The sequence below is a fragment of the Arachis hypogaea genome, chromosome 3, assembly GCF_003086295.3.
Source record: "Arachis hypogaea cultivar Tifrunner chromosome 3, arahy.Tifrunner.gnm2.J5K5, whole genome shotgun sequence".
NCBI lineage: Eukaryota > Viridiplantae > Streptophyta > Magnoliopsida > Fabales > Fabaceae > Arachis > Arachis hypogaea.
This window is the reverse complement of record NC_092038.1, coordinates 22065030-22071029: the sequence shown is the minus strand read 5'-3', so window position 1 is coordinate 22071029 and position 6000 is coordinate 22065030. Positions and strand designations below refer to the sequence as shown.

At 40.2% G+C, this 6000-nt stretch overlaps 1 non-coding gene across 1 annotated transcript; it reads left to right on the top strand.

Annotated features, from left to right (window-relative positions):
* Positions 1–324: 324 nt before the first annotated feature.
* Positions 325–432, top strand: LOC112793843 (small nucleolar RNA R71). Its single transcript, XR_003198535.1, has one exon. It is a non-coding gene; the product is annotated as a small nucleolar RNA R71 (small nucleolar RNA).
* The last annotated feature ends 5568 nt before the right edge of the window (positions 433–6000 follow it).

The following is a 6000-nucleotide window of genomic DNA, read 5'->3' as shown; positions in this document are numbered from 1 at the left end:
TTCCTTAGTACTGCTTGGTGCATTTTGCATTCCAGACAGACTTTGAGAAATCATATTGACATGTTGAGCCAATATTTTGTTCTGAGCCAATATGGCATTCAGAGTGTCAATCTCAAGAACTCCTTTCTTCTGATTAGTCCCATTGTTCACAGGATTTCTTTCAGAAGTGTACATGAATTGGTTATTTGCAACCATTTCAATCAGTTTTTGAGCTTCTGTAGGCGTCTTCTTCAGATGAAGAGATCCTCCAGCAGAGCTATCCAAAGACATCTTGGACAGTTCAGAGAGACCATCATAGAAAATACCTATGATGCTCCATTCAGAAAGCATATCAGAAGGACACTTTCTGATTAATTGTTTGTATCTTTCCCAAGCTTCATAGAGGGATTCTCCTTCCTTCTGTCTGAAGGTTTGGACTTCCACTCTAAGCTTACTCAATTTTTGAGGTGGAAAGAACTTTGCCAAGAAGGCATTGACTAGCTTTTCCCAAGAGTCCAGGCTTTCTTTAGGTTGAGAGTCCAACCATGTCCTAGCTCTGTCTCTTACAGCAAAAGGGAATAGCATAAGTCTGTAGACCTCAGGGTCAACCCCATTAGTCTTGACTGTGTCACAGATTTGCAAGAATTCAGCTAAAAACTGATGAGGATCTTCCAATGGAAGTCCATGGAACTTGCAATTCTGCTGCATTAGAGAAACTAATTGATGCTTAAGCTCAAAGTTGTTTGCTCCAATGGCAGGGATAGAGATGCTTCTCCCATAGAGGTCGGGAGTAGGTGCAGTAAAGTCACCCAGCACCTTCCTTGCATTGTTGGCATTGTTGTTGTTTTCGGCTGCAATGAGTTCTTCTTCTTTGAAGAATTCGGTCAGGTCCTCTAAAGAGAGTTGTGCTTTGGCTTCTCTTAGCTTTCTCTTCAAGGTCCTTTCAGGTTCAGGGTCAGCTTCAACAAGAATGCTTTTGTCTTTGCTCCTGCTCATAAGAAAGAGAAGAGAACAAGAAAAGGTGGAATCCTCTATGTCACAGTATAGAGATTCCTTGAAGTGTCAGAGGAAAAGAAAAGTAGAAGACAGAAGTAGAAAATTCGAACTTATCAAAGAAGATGGAGTTCGACTTTTGCATTAAGGGATAGTGTTAGTCCATAAATAGAAGGATGTGAGAAGGAGGGAAGTGGTTTTTGAAAATTAAGTAAGAAATTTTGAAAACATTTTGAAAAACACTAATAATTTTCGAAAACCAAGAGTGGGAAAGAGATCAAGTGATTTTTGAAAAGATTTTGAAATTAGAAATCAAAAAGATTTGATTGAAAACTATTTTGAAAAAGATGTGGTTAAGAAGATATGATTTGAAAAACATTTTAAAAAGATTTGATTTTGAAAATTAAAAACTTGACTAACAAGAAAAGATATGATTCAAACATTAAACCTTTCTCAACAGAAAAGGCAACATACTCGAAATGTTGAATCAAATCATTAATTGGTAGCAAGTATCTTTGAGAATAGAAAGAAATTGATTTTGAAAAAGATTTGATTGAAAAATTGATTTGAAAAAGATTTGATTTTGAAAAGATTTTGAAAACTTAAAAAAATTTGATTTGAAAACAAAATCTTCCCTTTTAGCCATCCTGGCGTTAAACGCCCAGAATGGTGCACATTCTGGCGTTTAACGCCCAAAACTATACCTTTTTGGGCGTTAAACGCCCAACCAGGTATCCTGGCTGGCGTTTAAACGCCAGTCTGTCCTTCTTCACTGGGCATTTTGAACGCCCAGCTTTTTCTGTGCAATTCCTCTGCTGTATGTTCTGAATCTTCAATTCTCTGTATGATTGACTTGAGAAGACACAAAGTAAAAACATTTTTGGATTTTTAATAATAAGGACAAATCAAAATGCAATTAGAATCAAATAACAATGCATGCAAGACACCAAACTTAGCAGTTTGTATACTGCTGACACTTATGAGAATGCATATGAGACATACAAAAATACTCAAGTCAATTGAATTCAAAGATCAGAGCACGAAAATTATCAAGAATTACTTGAAAATCCTTAAGACACATGAATGAATGCATGCAATTGACACCAAACTTAAGATGAGACACTAGACTCAAACAAGAAATTTTTGGATTTTTTGATTTTTTGATTTTTTTGTGTTTTTCGAAAATTAAATGGAAAAAGATATCAAAATTCTTAATGAGAATTCCAGGAATCAGTGCAATGCTAGTCTAAGACTCCGGTCCAGGAATTAGACATGGCTTCACAGCCAGCCAAGCTTTCAAAGAAAGCTTCCGTCCAAAACACTAGACATGGCCAAAGGCCAGCCAAGCCTTAGCAGATCACTGCTCCAAAAGCAAGATAGATAGAAATCAACAAGCTTTTGTGATGATAAGTTGAAACCTCGGTCCAATGAAATTAGGCATGGCTTCACAGCCAGCCAGACTTCAACAAATCATCATGAAACTCTAGAATTCCTCTTCAAGAATTTCGAAAAAAAATAAATACCTAATCTAAGCAACAAGATGAACCGTCAGTTGTCCAAACTGAACAATCCCCGGCAACGGCGCCAAAAACTTGGTGCGCGAAATTGTGAACAATACTTTTCACAACTCTCATAATCCCCGGTCATGAACCCCAAAAACTTGGTGTTCAATACCATGGCATTAACACAACTTCGCACAACTAACCAGCAAGTGCACTGGATCGTCCAAGTAATAAACCTTACGCGAGTAAGGGTCGATCCCACGGAGATTGTTAGTATGAAGCAAGCTATGGTCATCTTGTAAATCTTAGTCAGGCAAACTCAAATGGATATGGTGATGAACGCATAAAAACATAAAGATAAAGATAGAGATACTTATGTAATTCATTGGTAGGAACTTCAGATAAGCGCATGAAGATGTCTTCCCTTCCGTCTCTCTGCTTTCCTATTGTCTTCATCCAATCCTTCTTACTCCTTTCCATGGCAAGCTTATGCAAGGGTTTCACCGTTGTCAGTGGCTACCTCCCATCCTCTCAGTGAAAATGTTCCTATGCTCTGTCACAGCATGGCTAATCATCTATCGGTTCTCGGTCAGGCCGGAATAGAATCCAGCGATTCTTTTGCGTCTGTCACTAACGCCCCGCCTGCTAGGAGTTTGAAGCACGTCACAGTCATTCAATCATTGAATCCTACTCAGAATACCACAGACAAGGTTAGACCTTCCGGATTCTCTTGAATGCCGCCATCAGTTCTAGCCTATACCACGAAGACTCTGATCTCACGGAATGGTTGGATCGGTTGTCAGGCGAGCACTCGGTTGTCAGGCGATCAACCATGCATCGTGCAATCAGGAATCCAAGAGATATTCACCCAATCGAAGGTAGAACGGAGGTGGTTGTCAGCCACACGTTCATAGGTGAGAATGATGATGAGTGTCACGGATCATCACATTCATCAAGTTGAAGAACAAGTGATATCTTAGAACAAGAACAAGCGGAATTGAATGGAAGAACAATAGTAATTGCATTAATACTCGAGGTACAGCAGAGCTCCACACCTTAATCTATGGTGTGTAGAAACTCCACCGTTGAAAATACATAAGAACAAGGTCTAGGCATGGCCGTGAGGCTAGCCTCCCAGTGATCTAAGATAGCATAAAAATGAAGATAGCTACCAAAGTCTCTCTATCATGATCTAAGAACTAGATGTCCAAAGATGAAAATACAATAGTAAAAAGGTCCTACTTATAGAAAACTAGTAGCCTAAGGTTTACAGAAATGAGTAAATGACATAAAAATTCACTTCCGGACCCACTTGGTGTGTGCTTGGGCTGAGCAATGAAGCATTTTCGTGTAGAGACTCTTCTTGGAGTTAAACGCCAGCTTTAGTGCCAGTTTGGGCGTTTAACTCCCAATTGGGTGCCAGTTCCGGCGTTTAACGCTGGGATTTCTGAGGGTGACTTTGAACGCCAGTTTGGGCCATCAAATCTTGGGCAAAGTATGGACTATCATATATTGCTGGAAAGCCCAGGATGTCTACTTTCCAACGCCGTTGAGAGCGCGCCAATTGGGCTTCTGTAGCTCGAGAAAATCCACTTCGAGTGCAGGGAGGTCAGAATCCAACAGCATCTGCAGTCCTCTTTAGTCTCTGAATCAGATTTTTGCTCAGATCCCTCAATTTCAGCCAGAAAATACCTGAAATCACAGAAAAACACACAAACTCATAGTAAAGTCCAGAAAAGTGAATTTTAACTAAAAACTAATAAAAATATACTAAAAACTAACTAGATCATACTAAAAACATACTAAAAACAATGCCAAAAAGCGTACAAATTATCTGCTCATCACTTATATCGGATCTTTTATTTAATTATTAAATTTTGTCTAAATTTATTATTAGATTGAATTAGATTTAATATCCGGTCAATTCCAAACAATTTATAATATCTTCGCTATATCAAAAAATAAAAATAAAAACTCATCTTTCGTATTAGATAGTTATAAAACATAATTAAAATTGAATTCATAGTTCAAATAACGTATTGAAGGCTGAAGCATCATAATTAGGGCAATTTACCTAAATAAAATGGTTGGGATAAATTTTTACTCAAATGCAATAATTACAATTCATTAATAGGTAAACCGTGATAAGTTACTGTTCATACCCTGGCCCAATAATAAAGGCCCAGGTCCAAAAGAAAGGCTTAGTCCAGAGGATTGAGCCTTACTACGCACCGACCTGGTGTCAAGAAGTCGGTGTTGACTACGATTTGTCCTAAAGAAGTCGGGCACGAGATTAGCTGGTAGATAAACACTCATTCAAATGAGTAACCGCCCCTAAAATCTCTCTAATCGCTTCATCAAGCCATATCTTAACCTCCCTAAGATAATGGGACGGTTAACACCCTAAAGATATGGCACTACTCCAACGGTGGTTATTGGCTCACCACTATAAATACACTGACACCCATCAGGTATCTCTAAGCCCAATACTCTCTAGACCTGTTCATACCCTTGCTAACTTAGGCATCGGAGTGTCTTTGCAGGTACCACCCCCATCTCCTCGTACAAACAAGTCGGACGGAGTCTCCCGAGTTGCACACTCATTCAGAATCCTCCTCCTTCACACATTTGGGCCAACCAACGTCATTTAACCCATCAATCTCCGGTTACCCACCGTAACATTGGCGCCGTTGCCGGTGACCCGAGAGATCATTCACCAATGGCGGACAGATCCCACGAAGAAGGTCATGTGGAGACAGACTCTGAGCAAGAGAATCTGGACACAGGAAATAACGATGTGGATCTCACCCTCCACCAGGAAATTGATAATCAGCACAGAGAAGGCACCTCCGGAGTAAAGAACCCGAAGGTAAACTCCTCAGAAGGGCGCGAGTCAGAAAAAAAGGACCATCCCATGTAACTGAACTCATGGGATTAGTCCACAGCTGCCTGGAACAGTTAGAACAGGAGCGGGAGCGGCAAAAGGAAACTGAAAAGAACCTAAAAGAGGAGATGGAACGACGAAAAGAGTTAGAAAGAAAACTCTTAAAGTTAGAATCCTCCCTCAAAAGTCGCAACTCCCGTGACGAACAAGAAGAGCCGCCCTTAGGTGAGGAAGATCCTTTCAGCGAGGACATAATGAGAGCAAAAATTTCGAGGAACTTCAAAAGCCCTGATATGGACCTCTACGATGGAACCACGGATCCAAAGCATCACCTGAGCAACTTCAAAAGTCGGATGTACCTAGCCGATGCTTCCGACGCTACGCGATGCAAAGCCTTCCCGACCACTCAATCGAAAGCAGCGATGAAGTGGTTCGATAGCCTCCCTCCGAGGTCGGTTAATAGTTTTGAAGACCTCTCAATGAAGTTTTTGATGAGGTTCTCAATCCAGAAGGACAAAGTGAAACATGCACCGAGCCTCTTGGGAATAAAACAGGAGGTCGGAGAATCTTTACGAGCCTATATGGAAAGGTTCAACAAAGCATGTTTGGAGATTCAAGACCTGCCCACAGAGGCAGTCATAA